Genomic DNA, 21959 nt, shown 5'->3' on the forward strand with positions numbered 1-21959 from the left:
CACCTTCAGTGGAAATTGTAGGAAATTGTAAAGAAGTGCTACAGAAAAAAAATCAAACTGAAATTGATTTTTTAATTTTGTTTAGAAAAGCAAGGGAAAAGAATCTTTGTTATTGTTGTTTCCGGACTCAACTTTTGATAGAAAAAAAGAAGGTTGTTTACACACCTCTACTTTCATACTTACACCTTCCCAGAAGGAGTAAAGATGTGGCACTGGCACTTGATGGCCAAGTCTTCCTCAGCTGCTTTGAATAGAGAGTTTTTTACCAGGGAGTTTAATCCTGAATGCTCTTTCAGCTCTGTGGAAACTTACCTGTGACATATGCAGACCATCCGAAAATATTAGGTATAGATCCCTTATCATGGTTTTGCAGGCTGAACCACATTCCTGCTTCCACAGAGAGCAGTTCTTCTAGCTGCAGGCAGTACAAACTTGTTGCAGTGCTAATTATTTGATCATCTACCTCAATATTTGCAGATGTAAAAGGTTTCTTTATTTTGGTTGTTTAGGAAGGGGTTTAGTTTTCTATCTCTGCTCCCCATTAGCTACATCTCTGCTAGTAAATTAGGCATGCCCGGAATCGCTCCCTGGCACGGAGACCAGATTGCCTCCAGAGAAGGATGCTGTCTCACCTGCCAAAACCAAACGGCTGCACCCAGGCTTAAAGGGTGCAATTGGTTTCCAGCACCCAAGAACACTCGCTGATGTGATTCAACTGTATTTGCTTCTATAGAGCTCGTTCTTACGTCTCCCCCTTCCTTATTGGCACTAATCAGTACCACAGCCTCCTTCCAGAGACTCCAGAATCAGGTATATACTTATTATGTCCCCAAGCAAAGTATTTATGTTCAAATAAAAGTATAATTAGTGCTACCAGCATTAGCAAGTGTTCTAGAATGAGGCTGGTAGGAGAGAATGGAGCCATCAAGATAAAACCTGGGGATCTGCGGGATGTCTGCCCGGGAAGGAGCAGTGAAACAAGGTGAAATGACAGGTAGCAGCAGATGCTGACAGCGAGGGCTGCTGGCTGCTGCCAAACCGAACAGTTTCACTGGGAATAAAGAATCCCTGAGCAGGCATGACAGGAGCGTGTTTTCAGGGGGGCAGGAGTCTGAAGTCTCTAATGGCCTATTTTTAGTGGGTTTTTTGATAGGGAGGAAACATTTGTCCAGCACAAATGTGCTGTGGATCTAAATTCCATTTTCCCTAATCTGTCCTTACTGGGGATACTATTGAGAGCAGTTCCTTATCAGGGGAAGAAAACAGTTGACTTCTGATTCCCATGGAAATGCAAAAGAAGCTGATTCCTTATTGCTGAGACCCTCCTGGAAGGACTGGGTGGGAAGTCACTGAAAGCCACTGACTTCCCAGCTGGCCAGTAAGACAGGAATCAGACTCGGCCACTTTGTCAGTTTAGAAGCAGACAATCCTGATGAAAGTTTGGAGTTCTGTTGTCCATAGCCAGATTTTGGCACTATTTGTATGCACCTGTATAGCACATGGGCTATGGTAGTAAACCTATTGAAAAGTAGAAAATACCTACATTTCCTTTACAAGAATAATACTGGAGATGAAACAATTTTAAAGCTGGTTTCGCATTCTGTGTGTAGAACAAAGTCTTCTCCTGTTATGTGGCAATAATGAATGCAAGGGAGATGCTTTTTTCTACAGAGTATACCTAATTTAACTGTCATCTGGGACTTTTGTTTCATAGATTAGATTTGTTATGCACTCCTTTCACCCACATGCACTAGAGTAGCATTTTTAAGAATTAACAGCAACAACTTTGTTTCTCCGTTATTTCTAGTTTAACTAACATCTAATCCTCTTAGCTTTTATACCTTCACAAACAGGGATTTGTTTTGCTAAAAACTTTTAATTAGCTCAATCACATGGAGCAGGTATTGAACAACCCTAAGGCAAACACGTTTCAGACATTGGAGTGTCTCACCACCAGATTGGGAGAGCTAATTCTAGGAGCCCTTTGCTGCAGGGCTGCAGAACTTGAATAACAGGGTTGGTGAGTGGCTGGCACCCAGTTTTTCTACATAAGTGGGCAGCATTCTTTAATGGTAACTTGCCAGCTCCAGTGTTTCATGATCCTTTGCTAGGCCCCCATGTCCGCTCTCCCTCCAAAGCAGCCCCTTGGTTTGTGCTTGCACAAGTCAGGGCAGCTCTGAAGAGTGCCGAGGATCTTCTCTCAGGTTTGGTAGGACTGCTGAAGACCTGGCAGGTCAGTGGAACAAACAAATACATCAGCAGACTGAGTGAGGATTGAACCTGCTGAATTTTTGGTCTTGGTAATTTGAATCCAGAAGAAAGGCTGCTCGAGCGGCATACGTGTCCTAACCCAGGAAGCACAGGGTCACTGCTGCGGGGCAGGCGAGGCTGGGGAGGGAACGCTGATGCCTATGGGACCTGTGTTCCTGTGGCGTGTGAAATCAAATGAGAAAAGGAGCAGCTATCACAAAGCGGAAGAATGGACAGCCGTGAAAAAGCCGGAGTGAATGCCTGTGTAATGTGCTAAACATGTAATTATTAACTTGGAACCAGTCCTGCTGCAGAGCCAGGGCCATGGCTGTGCAAAGCCCACACATGGCTGTACGTAAGTGCTTCTTGGGTGCAGGCTGCCTCTCAGCAGGGATCCTCAGGGGCTATGTGGAACATTTTGCACTGCCCCTCGAGAAGTCTCTGTGGGAAACAAGCAATATTGTGATCAGCTGAGGCCAAAGGGAAAAACTATGCATGGTGACTAGCAGGGGTATTGCTTCGTTGCACTCTTCTAGCAGTAATATCATCCTCTGCTGTGTCTGCCACTGTGGGAGTTTTTGAAACAGCTGTGCCAGTAGGGGTGATGCTCACCAAGTCACCCCATTGAGTGTGCTGCCATGGAGTTATTTTTGGCTTGTATTCTCATCATAACCTTACTTTGGATCATTTAAAAACATAGTAGACATAAATAAGTAAGTAAGTGAGTGAGAAATAATATCAGCATTTTCTATTTAACTTTAAAGTTGCAGGGAGGTGCGCTCAGCATCTACTACTTTCAGCCCTACTACTACTACGACTTTGCAACATAGCGGGAGCTTGCCTAGGCATCAGCTTTAATTGATTGCCAGTTAACTGAGGTATTTGATACATTTGTCCCCACAGTCTCTACATATTCGTTCCATCTCTAGCCGCTCCTCTTTAGGCTGCCAGCGCTGACTGAGAGCTGGGTGGCCCTGCTTCAGCAGAGGAGTAGATTCCTGGAAGGTCTTTTTAGTGAGCAGGGGACTACAAGCTCTTGTGATGCCTTAGCACACAAAGACCTGTGAGGAGCACAGCTATCCAAGCTGCTTTTTACAGATGTGGTTATGATGAGCTGCCCCTGCTGTAAATGATTAAAAATGCCCTCCTGTCCCAGTATGGGAGGAAAATCAGGTAGCCATATGGTGCACGTGCTAATGCAGGGTGCCTGGTTTAAACATACTTGGTCATGTTCTGGCTAGACATAAAATTAGTTTTTAAAACAAATTATTCTGATGAATGGATGTAAAATCAATTGAAAATATGGTGCCTGAACAAGACTTGCATGATCAGGCAGAACTTCCATTAAGACCACTTACTGAGAGGAGTTAAAATAGCAAAACCATGAAGTATTAGAAGTTGTTCCTTAGGAAGCCAGCTTTTGATAAAGTCTGCTGTGAGCTCATCCTGAATTTTTGGCTTTCAGAGGGCAACTGAAAAGCTCAATGAGTCCTGTCAGCTAGGTTATTTATCTCAGTAGCATCACATGCAGACTTTTGCAGACAACAGTAAGCATATGAGCGCTCACAATGTTGGTGATGTTCATATCATTAAAAAGTCCACTTTCTGACTGACTTAGACCTAACTGAAAGCAAGACATAAGCCAATTGAGAATGTGGCAGAATGATGTGATGGAAGGGAGACATGATGTCTGGTAGTATAATTAAAAGCTAGTAAGTGCATCTAAATAACAAGGGGATCTTAGCTTTAACAGCCAAAGTTCAGTATACCAAGTAAAGCCAAATGTTTGCTACTTCACTGAGTACCAAGATGAGAGCAATTGTGGGAATTCAGTGCTCACAGGCTGCTGATTATGTATTTGGGACCACTGGCCCACACTGAGCTTTGCATGACTTACACTCAGTATGTTCAATGTCCAGCCAGTGAGTGTGGGGTGAAGTTTTGTGGTGAGGATGTGCAAGGGAGCCTGGGCAACAAGAACATTTTAGTAAATTCCCTAATCCCTTGGAAACAAGCAGCCAAAACATACGTGTGATACCCAGCAGCTGGCTGAGTAGGCTCAGGCTCAAACAGAGAACACCATGGGGGTCTCTTTGATTCAGGTCTATAAAATCCTGGGTAGTGTGGAGAGGGTGGGTGGGGGTGAGCTGCTCGCTGACTCTTGCAATGCAAGAAGTAATGACTGTTAGACAAAGTTGAAGGAGCCTTTTTCAGAGCAAAAGGAGATGCTTTTTCATGCAGCAAATACTAGATCTGTGAAACTCTTTGCCAAAGGGTGTGATAATTGCAGCAGTTTCTGCAGGTGTTGAAGGGAAGACTGAGCAAGTACTTGGAAGAGAGGTACACCACTGGGCAAACTATACCAGGCTCAAGGAGTCCCCTGAGCTGAAAGTGGTTGGAGGCTGGAAGAAGACTTGCAGGAAAGATCACGTGCGTTCGTCCTGCTCTTGCTGTTCTGTAGAGGTCAAGCAGTGGCCACTGCTGCAGACAGGTTACTGGTTACATGAGTCCCAAACATCTGAAGTAATAACACTGTTCTTATATTTTTGTTTGGATGGTGAACAAATTTTGTGCTGGTTTTCTGATGTGTAGATGAGTTCAAGGTGCTCTGGCTTCCCATCTGTGCCTGAGCTGGAGGAAAGAGCGCTGCAGGGAGCAGTGGTACCACAGTACCTGTGGGGCAGTAGGTTCCTCCCTCCCTCAGCTATACTGTGGCTATAGGTACTGGACGCAGAGCAAGACAGTAGGGCTCAGTGGCAGGAACATTGCATGGAGGTGTAGGTTGGCTGGGGGTCCACTAAGACGCAGGCTAAGCTCTTTGAAGCCATGCTGCCCACATGTGCTGTAGCGCTTCCAGTTATTGATGCTAGGAAGAATTTTTAACCCTGTTAAACCAGCCCAACAAGGTTGACTTAACAGAGAGCACCTTCTTCTCTGTGTCCTCTATCCCCTCTTGTCCCTCTTTCTGTGCACAGGAAGACTCAGAATTGAGCTCTGTGGTTTCTTTTATGAAACTAAAATATTTTTTGCAAAGTTTCTGGATTAACAAGTGACACCAAGTTCTTCCTTTATTTTCTAAATAAGTAAAACACCCATCACAGCAATACAGTGAAACTTGTATTGCTCTTGTGCTTGAGAACATATATCAGGAAACATTATACTCAGTAGTTTAACTTGCTTATCTTCAGACCACCCAAAAAAAAAAAAATTGTTTATCCCCCTCTTTTATAGTGTGGCAATAATGAGCACTTTGTTACAGCATATTACATCAGTTCAATTCCATGCCTGAAAATCTGAAGCTGTGAGGAGGGGACTCTCTGACCAGCTGATTCTGGCCCACTGTGCTTTGTCTGCTTATAATCTGAGTGCCAATGTGGCACAGTACAAGCAATATATATTATGAAAACAGAAGAGAAAAATCACTCTGATATTCCTGTTGCTTAGGAAATAATTTTTAAATTATTTAAATAAACATTTTAAAATATTTAAAAATAATAAATAATTTAAAAACTTTTACAATAATTTTCAAAAAGCAACAGAAGCAGTACTGAAGATTTTCTGCACACATACATGCACAAAATAATCAGAATTGTGTCAAATTTGTGCACAAACACATGTTGTCGTAAGCTGTGAGTTTTCTTTCTGTGGCTGTAGGGAGTTAGGGCATGTTTTCATATGGACTTTTTTTTTGAGCTCTGTACATATCTGTACTGTCTGGGACACAGGTTTTTACAAGAAGCTTTAGAAAGAGTATCTGCATTTTTAAAGTTGTATTAACTGCTAGAACATTTTTAGGTTTTGTCTCAGAGGGGATGAGGCAACTTGTTCTTGAGGTTAGTCACATTGTCTAAAGCTCTGCTGTGAAGCCCTCACATGATAAGCACGCTATAAGAACACACACACACATTACAGTATAAGGAATAGTACAGTTACCTTGACTGTAGTAGAATTATGCTCATTTGCTTTAACAAAGAGTGCAGACTCATTAGGTTAAAAGAAGTTGTCTCAAATTGTAATCTGAGATCCCAGACAACTCAGTGAATTCTGACTGATACATTAATTTGCATGACTGAGCACTGTATCATTTGTCTTTAGGTTAGAAATGCAGGCATTTGACTTCAGCATCTTAGTCACAAGGCAAAGTCACCAATAGTATGAAAGGGCTGAAACCTCTTTTTGAGCAGCTGCTGTAGTCCCACCATTTTCCTTCTTCATTCAACTGGAATCAAATCAGTAGACAATTTAATTTCTAGAAATCTGTTTCCCAGGGATGTAAGTTTTTAACAAGGCCATGCATAATTCCTTTCACCTTCTCTGGAACATCATTTATTTTTTTTACTTCCTTGCACATATGGCCTGGAGATGGCAAGGGAGGGATTTTAGCAGAATTAGGGCAGTACAACCCCCTCGCCTCCATATGGTATGGAAGGAACAGAGCCTCTAGGACTACAGAGACCTGGGTTCCCTGTGTTGGCACATCCCATCCGGCACTCAAGGGATGCTAACCCAGGGCATAGGACATGTTAGACTGCTCACTAGAAATAAATTCCCTCAGAATACCCACCAGCAGCTCTGGTGGCTGCAGAAGCCCAGAAGCTTGCAGCGCTCCTTACAACCAGCCACATTGTGAATAGCACAGGGGTGGAGGGAGCTTCATTTAGACAGTGGTAATTCCTTGGTACAACTCCGGGGGTTTAAATCCAGCTTTTGTTCATTTTCTCCCCCTCAGCCATACAGTGTTATGGGTGGAAGATCTGTGTGTCAAGGAGCTGCAAGCTACCACTTCCTTTTCTGTCCCTTAACAAAGAATGTAATCTGCAAGGTGCTAACTTCCAAAATGTAGGCTTACCTGCTAGTGAAGTCTCAGCAAGTGTTGATCCATGTGCCATTTTTTGCAAAAGACCACTACAGGCTCTGCCACCCAGTCCATAGACCAGTTCATAGCTGGGGGTTTCAGGCGCATACACAGTGTGATCCCACAGGCTTATAGTCACCGCTGTTCTGCCTGGTGCATGTGTTTTGTAGGCCTAGCACCATAGCACTACAAGAATATGTTGACTGACACTGGTGATTTACTTAACCACAAGCAAATGAAATTGTATTTGATGTGTCAATAAAGTGGCATCAACCAAGAACTAGAAACGGGCTCAGTAACTGGGATTCAATAGGTAACTGAACCGTTGCATCCACTGTAATAGCATCTAAGTGTCCTATGTGTACGTGAAGAATAGCAGCAAATCCAAAAGGTGCATTTTTTCCTCCCCCTGCACTTCTATTTGCTTGTTTAGATTGGCTGAGTTGCCCTCACTTGTTTGTATCCAGGAGTGACGTTGTTCCAACATGCCATTGCCTTCGTTCCTGGGAGAAGCCTGGCGTGAAGAAACACCTCACCTTTCCCCTACATGTGCTGGGGTAACAGCTCAGCCCGGCCGGGGTGGTGGGGTGCTCCCCACCTCCGGCTGCTCTCCTGGCATCCTCCTGCCCACGCTGGAAGTGAACACCGGTGTGGGGGTAGGACAGCAGAGTCCCAGCAGAGTGCCTCAACCCAGAAATGAGTTTGCCAAGAGGAGCAAGGCTGGCCAGAGGTGGTGCCGGCTGGCAGGGCAGGCTCTCACCAGCTGTGTGCTGTAGGTCCACAAAAGACACTGCAATAGCACTTCTCTCCTTGGCTCAGACAGACCTCAAGACTAGCAGGAGATAATTTATTATTTTTAGTGAAGAAAACATAAGTGGCAAACAGGCAATTTGCAGACAAATTGCAGCAGAGACATTGTTCTTTGTTGTGTTGGACCTGTTCTTATCCTTCACAGTGCTTCACTTTTGAGCAGTCATGCGTCCCTACTGCCTACCCAAGAAATGGGTGAGGGTATGGAAACACTATTCATGATCTAGATCCATTTTTTATTTTAATAATGACATAGATGAGAGCTTTCTGATTTTTCCTAAGATGAATGGTGCTTGCAGCTGGAGACAGTGCTGTACTTTAGTAAGAAGAAAATCTTAGAAATGGCCAAGATGCTCAGTTTCCCAAGTGTAGCCATCCCTACATTTTTAACAAGTAGCTGGCTAATGCTTGAGATCAGATAAATGTGTTCTATCTCTCAAAATGGTCACAGTAACCTGAGTGAAACCAAGTATTTTTAAAAATTTCTATACTTAAATCATTTCAATGTTCTCCTTCAGAGTTGACTGTATATTGAAGGAAGTGAAAACACTATGTGAAAATAGAAGTGAGCTGGGGTTCCTTCAAGGAAAAGGCTAAGCAAGTGTAAACCATTAAAAGCATTTAAAAGCCCAGAAGTACCTAACTGTAATATGAAATACTACCACTGCACAGTACTTCAGGGTGATTTCAAAATACCAGTCAAGTTTGGGTTTAGATTCAGGTGGTAAGTTGCAAAAGAGAAAGGAAAGTACAATCAATCATGAAAAAAACCTTGTTTTCAGGTTTGCAACACCGTTGTCACACTTGGTGACATTGCCAGGGTGCTAATGGTTTGTTTGGGTTCAGAATGTAACTGAAAAATGTAGCTGGCCATGACTGATGTGGAGCACCACAAAAACGACTCAACTAGGAGTGCACAACACAGGCAAAACTTCAGTGCTCTTCAATATCTAATGGAATAAATGGAGCTGTGTTGAATCGAATGAAGTAATTTCAGGTGTTTAAATCCTCACTGGTTAGGGGACCATTTTGAATCCACAAAGCCAGAGTGCATCCTCAGCAAATCGGCAGATGACTCCAAGCTGAGTTGTGTGGTACACATGGCTGAGGGACAGGGTTCCATTCACGGGGACTCTGACAAGCTTGAGAAGTGGGCCCATATGAAGCCCATGAGTTTCAACAAGGCCAAGTGCAACGTTCTACACCTGGCTGGGACAACCCCTAGTATCAATACAGGCTGGGGTGTGAAGGGATTGACGGCAGCCCTGTGGAGAGGGACTTGGGGTGCTGGTGGATGAAAATCTAGACCATGATGATTGCTGGATGAGCCAGCAATGTGTGCTCACAGCCCAGAAAGCATCCTGGGCTGCATCAAAAGAAGTGTGGCCAGCAGGTCGAGGGAGGTGATTCTGCCCCTCTGCTCTGCTCTGGTGAGACCCCACCAGGAGCACTGCATCCAGCTCTGGGGCACCCAGCACAGGAAAGACATGGACCTCTTGGAGCGGGTCCAGAGGAGGGCCACAAGGGTGATCAGAGGGCTGGAGCAGCTCTCCTATGAGGAGACGCTGAGAGAGTTGGAGCTGTTCAGCCTGGAGAAGAGAAGGCCCTGGAGAGACCTTACTGTGGCCTTTCAGTGCTTAAAGGGGACTTATGAGAAAGATGGGGACAGACTTTTTAGCAGGGCCTGTAGCGATAGGACAGGGGGCAACAGTTTTAAACTGAAAGAAGGTAGATTTAGATTGGACATAAGGGAGGAATACTCTGTGATGAGGGTGATGAGACACTGGAACAGGTTGTCCAGAGCCAGTTGTGGATGCTCCATCATTAGAAGGGTTCAGGTTCAGTTTGGATGGAGCTCTGAGCAACCTGACCTATTTGGAGATGTCCCTTCTTATTGCAGTGGGCTTGGACTATATGACCTTTAAATGTCCCTTCCAACCCAAACCATTCCATGATTGTTCCTCTAGTACAGATGCAGCTCAACTCAAATGCAAACTGTTGTCCTCAGAGAGGTTTTGCTCTAAGCAGAATTCCTGCAAGAACAACCTGGTCCTGAGAATTCCTCCATCTTGTGCAAAGGTTTGTCAGAGCAGACTGTGTAATTCCAGTTTTAACATAAACCAAGTCCAAGCCTCAAATCTGAATTGTAGCCTACAGCTAAGCCGGACTGAGACCTGGCTGACCACAAGTAGTTGTGCCTGTGCTTATTAATAGACAGCCTTTTATTTTCCACTGAAATACATGTATCCAGCAGCTCCTTCTTTCATAGTAGTGAGCAGAGCAGGGTTCTGGCAGTCAGGTCTCAAAATAGTGTCTGCCTAAGCTGAAAGGTTACAATGTGAACTTTGCAGAACATGGTGAAAGGTTTTTGAATTCTAAAAACTGTGTAGGAGCCAGATGGATTTTATTACTTCAAAGTTTGCATCAGGATTTTCCCACTAGCCATGCTGCAAGCCTCTGGACAGGCAAATTGCAGATCAGTTTGCCACTGATCTCAGAAAACGCATCAAGAGCTTGCCAGAGTAAGCATTGCGGATTTTCTCTTAAATCATGCCTTTGCATGGAAAAACAGATCCACTTTGAGCATTAACAGAAGACCTAAAAAATAGAAATACCATAAAATACTCTGGGAAATGGATACACCGGCTAAATGTTCAGTTTTCTGGTACAGAACATTGCATTACTCAGTTCTCCAGCTTTCACACAATAGACGGGAACTCTACAAGCATGAAGTGTTACTAGTTGTGTGTGCATAGGAGTAAAAGATATCTGGGTTTAGTCCTTACATAGGGAAAAGAACAAGTTTAGCAACATACTTTATTTGCACATGTGATGTAGCTACTGTAGAGAGGGTATTGCTGGTTCTCCTAGGCTCCTTTTATGTGAAGATTTTTAATAAGTACAAAAATCTGCTTGGGGGTATTTGTATCATAAACAGGAAAAAGGTCCATTGTTTCATTTTTCTTTCTGAACCGCAACCCCTCCAGTTCCTGCTCCTTCTTTGTCCCTGGTAGTAGCTGGCCCTGTCACCCCCAGTCCTCCCTGCTACCTCGGCAGCTGCCTGTCCCCCTTGGCAGCACCTGCCTCTGACTGCTGTGTCCTCAGGTCCCTTCAGCTTGTGCCCAGCACTGCCTCTCTGTCATCCGCCTGGTCAACCATCTGCAGATACGCTGCTCCCCATTGTCTTCCTCCCCAGATTTTGCACTTCAGGGTCTTCTCCAGCTGTCCTGGGCATCTCTTGTTTTTCAGCAGAGCAGCTGCCGTTCGATGTCCCACATACCTGTTAGCTTTCTGCCTTCTCAGCCTTGCTGCTCTGCCTCACTTCATGAGTTATCCTGGTCACAGGATGCCTCACAGCTGCCCCATAGGCAGTTTCTTTTCTGACCTTTAAACCTTTGAGCTCTGACCACTTTGGTTTTCCCATCAGTTCCTCTTGGATGGTTTGCATCTTGCCAGCTGCCCCAGGAACAGCTCCACCACACAAGTGATTTTGGCCCTAAACTCCCTGTTTTTCTGTGGACAGGCTCTGTTCTATTGTCAGCTTTGGCTCTTTCCCTCTTCTCTCTCTAGGCGGACTCCATCTCTTCCACTTTGTGCCAGTATGGCTTCCAGCACCCAGTACAGTGGTGCCAAATTCCTGGGTTTAAAGCAGATGACCCACCAATTCTTCCTTCACCCAGGGACTAGCTGTCCTTTTGGTTATGTTCTTCCATACAGTACACTTCCAGTACACTATTATTTTACCTGACTCATACTCATTTCTTTAGAGCCATCATTTGCAAATTCTGTGTTTACTGCTTCCTCTTTCCAGTTCAATCCTCATTTTCTCCCTTCTCACAGGCATTACAGTGTCTCATCAGCTGTCCCTCCAAAACACCTTACCTCACCCCAGCTGGGTTGTCTCAGCTTATTTTTTCTTTTCCTTGAGAAATTAGGGATTTCCTCTCATCTCTTCTACACACAAGATGCCTTTCAGCTCTACCCCACCTTCCTTTCTCTCCAGCTATTACCTGCCATGGAAGTAGTTCATTACTCCTGTTCCTCCTGAACCACACCTGTTAATCTCTGTGATTCTCTATTAACTTCCTTCCAGACAATTTTCAAGTTCCTGACTTCATCCTAGGCATCTTCAATCTCCCTCGCACTTTTGTGGTTGCCCATCTAGCTCCGGCTATGTCTTAGCCACACTGCTGCTTCTAGGTACCATCTTCCCTTCAAGCTGTTTCTGTTTCAGGAAGCCTCCTTCCACCTTGAGGTTCCCCCAGAAGAGAGGAGTGAGAGGCAACCAGATTGCTCTTATGGGTACATGATAGGAAAACCACAAAGCAATAGGTCCACTGTGTGGGTCAGCCCTTCATCCCACTCACCTACACATGCCGTTTCTTGTGCCTTGAATGTGGTGATCAGGTGGACGAGCTGTAAAAGGCATGTAAAAGTACTGAAGCTGAGGGATGTTTTTGGTTGCATGGAGGTATTTAAGCTGTAAATAACAGCTTACAAATATTTAAGTGCACTCCTCAGGATCTGGCCTCACAGAGATCTGTATCAATATCTCTTCTGAGATTCAGAGCACAGCAAACAAGAACAAAAAACATTTCATTCATCTGCTTGGCAGTATCTGCTGGAAAAGCTGATTCAGTCCCAGCTTTTCCATTTAGCTATAAAATCTATGTATTATCTTCTTAAGCATTCTTTTAAAATAGAAACATTACTTACCTCCTGGGGTTCATTCAGAGAAACTAGCTGTGCTTGCAGAGTCTGATGAAGTTATTTTGTGTCATCAAATGTTAGGCACTGAATTTGATGGCAAATATTTGCCCCAATTTAACATAAGGCGCTAAGGACAGTGCTAAGAAGGCTTCTCATTGCTAAAATGGCTATAAATTCATTTAAATTCCAATGTTAAAGCCCAAGAAAGTAGAATTAAGGCATTTTTAGCAATGCATCTGTTCTCTTTAATTAGAAATTCCTACATTTTACAGCTCCACATACCCAGCCAGATCTCCCAAAGCATTTTAATGCCTAATGTTGTCTTCATAGAAAGGTAGATAATAGACAGAGAAATAGATACAGGCAGACGGCCCGTAGATGTTGATTCAAGTACTCTCCAATCTAAAATAAACAATGTTATTCTTACCTTAAAGGAACAGCGGGGAAAAAAAATAAACATACCAAGCTGTGGCTTATAATTAATTCATATGCATAATAAGTGTATGTAACCAATTAATTAAAAATGTCTTGACTGAAATGTAGGTGGAATAAGTTCCTCTTTGTAGTAGTACCCTTTAAAGGAGGAAATTGGTAAAACCACTATACTGATACTAGAGTTTAATTTTTCAAAGTTCTACATTTTGTAAGCAACAGTCACAGAAACCTATAAATACTTCATTCCAGTATGTTTTTTACCTGTCCTTTGCACCTGGCAGCACATTTGTGTGACAAACAGCACCTGCTGCAAGGGACCCCTGGGGGACCCTGCTTGGCTGCTGCAGGTTGCTTGGTGCCTGGGAAGCCCAGTGCCCTGGGCTGGTGTTTGCAGTGCTTGAGCATGGCCTGAGGGGTAGCGGCTGCCAGGTCAGCTTCCCTAGGAAAGGGTCTGGTTTATAAAATTGCCCTGCTCTTCTGTTTTTGGAATAAATACTTTTTTTAAGGAAGTTTTCAAGCCTGGCATTATATGATTTTGTATCGGTGTTGCCCATTCTTTGCTAGTCAGGTGTTCAACAAAAAAGCTCTACAGAAACTGCTTGCAAATACTTTCTTATCAACATTCAGTTTCTCTGTGACTCATGAGCAAGTTTGCTTATGTATTTTGTGTATTTTGCAAAGTCTGTTCCCTCCAAGGGAATAATGATAACTGAAACTCTACCCAGTGAAACCACTAGCCAAACAGCTCTGGGATCAGCTGGCAGAGGCATTTTGTAAATAGTACCCTCGCTATCTCATCTTACCCTCTGGAGGAGTACGCTGTCTGTCCAGTGGTGAGGACTCATTCTGCGATAAGTGAAGATCTACAGGGCATTTTGCTCTGAAAGCTCAGCACAAGATGCCAAATTATTGACCGAAGGGCTGAGTAGGTATGGCAAGGCTGGAGCTCTTGCCTTGCTGGCCTGGCCAACCATGATTTCTGAGAGCTCAGACACCCAGCCAAACCACAGCTGGAGACGTGTCCTCATGTGTGCCACCGTCAGGCCACTGCTGAAGAGTCCCCTCAATCCACACTTCACTATTTTCCTGTGCAATAAAGACCTTCTACAGCTCACAGCGATTATTTTTCCCCTCCTATCTGTTTCTTTGGCAGCATGCAGTTGCTAGTCCTTCTGCTCCAGAGGAAGGGACATAGCTCCCATCAGAAGCAACTGGTGCTGTACCAGTGTTTCCTGGGGAGGTGGTTTCGACACACTGCTTAGGGATGGGTCTGAACATATTCCTGACAGCACCATGTCAGGTGCTGTGTGTTCCCAGCAAAGAACATGAAGATTTCAAAGCCTCTGCAGTAGCCCCTCTGGATCTGCCTGTACTGTTTTCCAAAACGAATGTTGCCCTGCAGGATGAAATACAAATATATCTGTTGAAAGAGAACTGGAACAGAACTAAACCCCACTTAAGATTCACAGAAGTTTCCCCTTCTGTTACCTGATCTCCACATTTTAGTTTTGTCATTAAAGCTGTTAACACTTTGTAAGTAAATCAGCGTTTCTCTGAAACTGCTTTGCCCAAAAGCCTGTGAATTTTAGGTGCTTTTTTACATTTAATATCCATATCTTTTACTTACTTGCTCCCAAGCCAGTCTGAAGTTACACAGTGTCTGTATTAAATTAATGTTTGACTTCATGGTCTGTGTGCTGTACAGCCCAGCACCTCCTCCATTCGCAGTGAGTAAATACCCAAGTGTTGCGTTGCCCTTGAAACCCGTGCTCTGTGACCAAGGTTGCGCACCGAGAAGAGACTGAAATGCCAAGTTTCCCTGGGTCAGAGTCCCTCCTGTCAGCCGTGTGTTAATCAGAAACCCACCCTGGTTATCTGCGAAAGCGTGGTGCATGGAACTTTGGACTGAGTGACACAGGGGGAGACTTGGCCTCCTGAGAAGCATCTGCCTCTCTCTGAGCCCTCGTCTGTGAAAACCTCATGTCTGAGACCAGAAAATAAGGAGAAGCGTGTAAAATTTGGGTAGGCCAGAAGCTGACCACACTCGTTTCAGGAACAGAGGCAATGATACCTGCAGAGCTGACTGCAGACATAGCATTGTCTTGCTGCGTGACCTTTGGGAAATTGCTTTGTCTCAGCCTACCCAGCCCGCTGAAAGGCTGAAGGTGTCAGCACTTCAGGGAGATGCCTCACAACGGTACTTAATCCAGTTCATGTTTTCAAATTGGATCAACTTGTTCATGTTTGCAAATTGGTTTTGGATGTAACACCCTAGAAAAGTTGCTACTTCTATCACTTTCTTACAAAGAAAGGTAAAACTCATTGGTTCTGGGTCATTTTCATTCAGAGGTTAATCTCTGAAAACTAGGGAACAGGTTGCGCAAGCTTCTGTGAATGAAAGACTGAGTTTTCACAAGATGGTAGCTATACAGAGGTATGTAGGGAAAGGTTTTTTTTCTTCTTCTTACTGCTTGTGCAACAGTGAAAAAATGTTTGGTTTCTATTGCATTATATCAGTTTATCTACAAGGGCAGATTTAGTGGGAGGACCCATCAAATTTTCCACTGTTCTATTTGTCTAGGGTGACAGGATACAACTCCAGATGTACCATAGTAGAGCCATCATTTTTCTGTGGTAGCTACACCTGGCGGCTATGACTGATAATTGAGTTTCTCTGAGGTCTTTTGGCCTCAGTGGGTCAATACTGCACAAAATTTGATTCTTTAGGCCTGTATTGGGCTAACATGCTTTGCAGAAGTATTAGCACTGTGGAAAAGTGAGTATTTGTACAACCTTCCCATAACAGGCAGTGACCTCGTCTATGCTGCCAGGCAAACTAAATTTGAGCTGGTTCCATAACCCCAGCACCAGTGTGCTGCTTTTCCACTTCCAAATCTCACCACTGCAGCCTCAGTTTCCAACCTTGCCAAAGACCAGACCAGCAGTGTCATGACATGAAGCATCTAGATCTGATTCAGATGAGTGGTCAGCACTCCTCCAGAGTCTTCTGCTGAAATGCTTCTGCAACCAGGAAACACCAAGCAGCCAAAAGCAGACCTTATCACAGAAGCATGGTCTCTTCAACTCAGGTTTTGTTGGAAAGATCTGAGATGTCTTAAGTGGAGTCCTCATCCAAGCAGGAGAGAGGAACATGGCTGGACCGCCCCCTCACCCACCTGCTTGCACCTCTCTAGGAGCAGCTCTTCATATCAGGTGGAACACGACTGCTACAAGCAGATCCTGCTCCCTGGAGCTGGTTAAGCAGGGTCTCAAGTGCAGATAAGCTCTTTCAGATAACACCAGTCTTTCTGCCTGGGGGTCTTAGAGGTGACAGCCACAGCTGAGACTTCAAGCAGCTCTGTGGAACAGCAGGTTGTTATTGTTCCACTTACACCTGGGGGATTGGTGAGGCACCAAGGAACTAATGTCATGTGGCAAATGTCCTGCTGCAAGCCTGAGAGTCTGGCAGAAGAAGATGGGTCTCTCCTTTCCCTGTGTGTTCATCACAGTGCTCTTCCTCACAGGCTAGGCAGCAGATGCTGTAGAGCAGCTATGAGAGCATTTTTTCTAGAGGAAGTACCAGTGGATGGTTGGGAATTACTAAGGCTTACGCAAAAGACATTGTCAGGTCTTGCAGGTTGTTCTACAGCAGCAGGATTGTGTCTAGCAGCTGTAGGGAAGTCCATATGCCTTCTCTGCTCAGGCCAACAGCCTGTCCTACCAGGGAGTCACAGGTAGTAAAGCTGCTGTGGTGGCCTTAAATAGTGACTCTGTGAGAAATTCCCCTTCTGCCTCTCCTTTTCCAGGCAAAAGGGAACGGAAGGTGAGTGCAGACTAGCAGGAGGGAACACCACACATGAAAGCATCCGCAGCAAATGGTGGCACCTTGGAGAGCTGAGCAGGCTCGTATGCATTGGGCACACTGGGCATGCACCGTGGTCTGTAGCCACAGGGCTCACATTGCCGCAGTGGCTGGCCTTGCATCAGCCCCTGCGTGCTTCTCCTGGGCCCTGGGCTCTGAGGAAGGTCCTTCAGGAGTCCTGGCACAGGGAAAGCACTCCTGCTTTTGGTGATGCATCTGCTCAAGTCCAGCCACAGCCCGTTGCTGCACCAACAAACAGTGTCACACGTGCATGCCAGCTGGTGAGCGGGACACAGCTGTACCGCTGGCTACCCATGAGTACAATGCGGTGTGCCCAGCGGACTGAGGAAGCCTCTTCAACCTACAACCAACTGGTGTCCCTCAGCCCAGCATCACTGAGTGATACAGACATGCTCCTTGTTGCACTATGTGACAGGTTTTAGTAGCTAATCTGACTGTCTAGAGCAGCTGGTGATGCAGATTTTCTCCTTAAACACGTGCATTAAAATACATACTGCTCAAGTCAGGCTTCCTAGGTTAGACAAAATGAATCACTCTTCCTCAAACCAGGACCAAAAGGCCGTGACAAACAAGTCAGTACCACAAAACCAGGGCACACCACATAGCCTAGATTTTCCTGTTGCTCCCCCATGAGCACACATCTGTGTACCAGGTCTGGGAAGGGTCTCACAGGCTGGGTGCAGCCACTGAGTCCCAGCCTCTGGGTGCTTCCCAATCCGGCAGCTGTCCCCTTCCCCCCGGGGAGTGGCAGCTGTACCTTCTCAGCACCATGCTTGGTTGCCAGCCCATTTTGGCTGCACTCTGCTTGTAATTGTTAACTTGCTGGGAATGGGAACACTCCAGTTAGCGCGGGTAGAGCTTCAATTCCAAGGCACTCCCGAGAAGCCGAGACAGAGGAGCCGAGCCTCTACCTTCAAGGTAAAATGTTGCAGATTGCCTCGGCTGTTTCTTTCCCCTGCCTTCGTGTTCAGGCTCCCTTTGCACTATTTTATTATGTGGTTTCAGGTCCTTTTGTTGTCATTTTGAAGTTTTAGCTGTCACTTGAATGACTGCTCTCTTATGCTGAAGATTTATTTGGAAATTTCTGTACTCCCATAAATTAAGCGTTGTTCCCTCTCAGCTTTCAGCCAGGCACGCCTAGGCTTGCACACAACCTTAGAACAATACGGGGAAAGGTTATCATGACTTACCTGCCACAAATTATCTATTAATAACAACATTTATGTACCTTTTCTTCTTTCCCTTCGTGGCATGCTTTCCCTATGTCCCCCTCTTAACAGGTTTCCTTTTTTTTGTGTGCTTTGTTTTCCTGGTGGAGGACGGGGCAGTAGAAGAGGGGCAACATCTTCAGCAGTGGCTCTGCTCCGAGGCCCCGGTGCTGCCTTCCCCCACGGGGTGTTTGCAGGGAGGGTGGGACAGCGGGCTGCTCACAGCCTGGTAAAACATTGACCAACACAGGCAGCCGTGGCCAAGGAGGTGCTGGGCTGCCCAGGCAGGCAGGCAGCGGGAGCCCAGTGGCAGCCAGCACCCACGGGAGCACACCAGCTTCTCCCCAGGTACCATTTTCCACTTTGATTTTCCTAGCTTTGAGAGGCAAAAGGGCAACGGCACTCAGTTATAAGGTTTGCCAAAAGTTTGCTCCCTAGAAGTCAGAAGAGGAGTTAGCATTGTTATTTTGCAGTTTGCTTGCATCAGCTGTAGTTGACTGCATGGTGTCACCTAAAGCTTGGGTTGATTAACCCATGCTTGATTAGTGAGTTGTTTGGATTTTATTGCGTCTTCAAACAAACAAACAAAAATCAATGCACTGTTGCCTTTGAAAACTTCATGGGTTTCTAATAAATCTCGCAACAGCTGGCTTCTGCTCATCTTCTGAGGAGTAGGAACAGGAGTCAGAGTTTCTAATGAAAATGTGTAACCTAATTATTGCAACTGGGATGTGGGTAGTGACTCATACTGAAAAATACTTGCTGATTTTTGAATGAACTTTGCAAAAATAGGCAATGTGACTAATTTTTTCAAGATTTTTTTCCATGTTCCAAGACAGCAGACACAGAAAAAATACCAGCCTTTAAGTTCCTAGTATGCATATGCCACTGAGAGACATGAAGCTGAATAGATTCAAATAATTATATTAAGTTTGTTCAGTGACTGAAAGTTTCTGCCACAAGGTGGAAGCTGACTTGGTCATGCAGGAACCATCTTCTGTGTGTGCTTTGCTGTTCTGGATGTGCCTTTATATAAGTACATATGCTGACTCCCCAGAAATTATCTTTTACATCCCAGGTAACTGTCAAGTAATCCTGGACATGGCTAAGTGTGAAGTGACTGACATGTAGTTAGTATTCACAATTTGTTTACAGTATGTTTCCTGTGCAAAACAAAATGCAAGAAAGACATACATCTTTTTCTATTTGTTGCTTTCAGTTTATCGGGGTCGGGCCCAAGTTGTGCTTGCTACTTGTTTCAGTCCTCCCTGATGCGACAGATTTTCTTGATGTCTTTGCTACCTGGCCTTGCGCATGACATGTTATTTACACTTAGTAAATGCTCAACGGTGTGAGGTGGTAGTGAAGTATGGTAACACATTTACTTTATTAAAAGCAGTCTAAGGGTGGCTTCAGTTCTTAACAGTACTAAAACTCCTAGAGCTAAGCGCAGGGGAAAATTACTGGTAAACAAAGCCACTGGATTTCCACAAGCATCTGCTTTAAAGAATTGAAATACAATTCAAGAAAAATTTTGGTAAAGGCTGCAGTGTAATTTCAGTCTGTTGGTGAATTTGTAGATGTAAAGCATGACTATGTTTAAAGCCTGTGATTTTCATTGTGTGTCATAGCTCATGTGTGATTCTTGCCCTCTCCTCCCTGTAGTGGTTCCAATATTTGGCAGTAAACTGGACTGATGTAGAAGTTTCTTTTGCAGTAACTAAAGAAAGAGGTCAAATCTTACCTCTGAACTCACAGAGACTGAATTTTGAAAAAATAAATATGTAAAATAAAAGACAGCAATGACAATGTTATCTTGTCTGTGTTCATACAAAGATAGGGTTCTAGCTGGTGACTATAAGGGAGATTATGTGGCTTAACTGGAAGAAATAGGACTGTTGACAAAATCTGTTCCGTCTTTGAGTCCTGTTTGCACTACAGAGGACTTCTTTCAGAGCAACAACAACTCCTTTCCATCTCTGAATCAAGGAGTCAGGTAAAAACATCATGAGATAGGTTTCAGGGCAAGAGGGTCATAAGTATCTGTAAATTATGAGCAACTAAAATTGTTTCAGTAAATAATAATAATATATTATTACACACTAAAATGAAGTGAGCATGTTTCATTCCATGTGTTTGATTTTCAGCACAGCTGTTTACCAAGTTTCAGTTGGTTAAACCTGTGTATGTACACTGAAAGGAGCAGGCTGCACAGGGATCACAAGGATAGCCTGGTCTGTGGAATCTTCTTCTGGGTATATGAGGTGCAAAAGACCAAGAATAATGCTTAGCCTGGGCTGGTTACAGAGTTGCTAGTTAAAAAGAAGTCTCTTGTCACCCTTAAAGGCAGTCCCTGTGATGCAGGAGTTATTGCTAGACCTATGCAAAATAAAATATCATGGATCCCACAAAGATCTCACAGTGACGCTTTTCCGAATTGCCTATTTATATTTGAACCAGAAATTACCATATTAAAGTGATATATTAAAATGGGAATAATCTCTTCAGATACTTCGGAAGGGAGTGATACTTTCAACAGAGGTGCCAAATATTGGGATGGCAAAAAAAGAAACCCTGCCAAACAGAACACCCCATGCAACCAAGACTAGAGAAGAGTAACAGGGGCATGGCAAAACTCTGCTGTCTTCTCCCTGGAAAGTGTCAGGGTTTCTCAGCTTGTTTGCATGCACCAGGACCCTGCATACCGAGCAGTGCCCTTGCAGAGACAAGGGTAGCCTCAGCCCCTGCTCTCCACAGGTGGGTGACAGGGCTGTCACTGGGAGGGTGCCACGAGGAGCATCCAGGCTGTGTGCTCAGTGATGTCCTGCACTTGAGCGCTTGTTCCAGCAGCCTTCATTTGTTTATTGTACTTGTTTGTGTAGCAGCCATCACACCACTGGTCAGATGTTGCAAGCGCTTTCCTTGATTCCCCGTTACAAAGACTTCAAACAACAAATCACCTGGATCAGGCAGGTTACTTGCGGTTTGCTGCTCTGGACCTCTTTGTTTAAGAAGATACCCTGAGTGGAAACCTTCATAGTCATTATTTTTCTTTCCCATGACACAGCAGCCACATGGCACCTGGATAAGACCATTGCAGGTGCTTTTGCGCCTGAGACAGAAAAGCAAGCAGCTCTGCGGTCTCTGGCAGGAATCTCATGCCTTCTATGAAGATGCAGCTCCTTGCTTTTCTCTCTGAATACTGGAAAATCTTTTCTATAGCTGTCTGGTTGCACAACACCCACATGACCAGAATACCTCCTTTGTGTTACTTTGGGAGCAATTTAAAATAGCATTTAAGTAGTTTATTTCTTTAAGGCAGAAGTGTGAATTTTACTGGGGGATTTTTGCCTTTTATAGGAGTGTTTTCTGAGGGAAATAAATAAGCTTCTCAGAGCTGTTTTAGAAGCAAATTTTTGTGGCAATAAGCTGGTTTTCCTCTTTCTATTGCGGTGAATGAAATGATCAGGTAAAATGCAAACCTCAAAGGACAGTGATTAGAGACAAGCAAACTTATACTTGCACACTTCCAGCTAAGCATAAGTGCTAGCAATGCACTGAAACCCCAGCTTTTCAATTTTGCTAAAATAATGCAGAACATTAACACATGAATTGCAGCTGAAACATGATTTCTGCAAAATGAAGTAACTTTAATTATTTTAATTAGCAAAATTATTTTGTGCTGGATGCATGTATATGCAGTTCCCAGTGATGTCAATGAGAAACGAATGCTTGGATCTTGATTTAGTGTTTTTTCTTCTTTGCAGTGTGTTCTTTTGGTGAGAATATTTCTTTATGCAATTTGTTG

At 44.4% G+C, this 21959-nt stretch overlaps 1 protein-coding gene across 8 annotated transcripts in view; it reads left to right on the plus strand.

Moving 5' to 3' along the window:
• The window catches only part of RBM47 (RNA binding motif protein 47), an 82035-nt gene that overhangs the window by 19127 nt on the left and 40949 nt on the right, over positions 1–21959 (plus strand). The window contains exon 1 of one of the 8 annotated variants that reach the window (XM_056334769.1): positions 17762–17861. The exons of 6 other annotated variants lie outside the window; for them this stretch is intronic. The gene's annotated coding sequence lies outside the window, so the exon portion shown is untranslated. Of the gene's footprint in view, positions 1–17761; positions 17862–18394; positions 18500–21959 lie in introns of those variants that run through there. One more of the 8 variants, XM_056334751.1, reaches the window with a different exon arrangement.

This window comes from Falco biarmicus, chromosome 1, assembly GCF_023638135.1.
Source record: "Falco biarmicus isolate bFalBia1 chromosome 1, bFalBia1.pri, whole genome shotgun sequence".
NCBI classification, from domain to species: domain Eukaryota; kingdom Metazoa; phylum Chordata; class Aves; order Falconiformes; family Falconidae; genus Falco; species Falco biarmicus.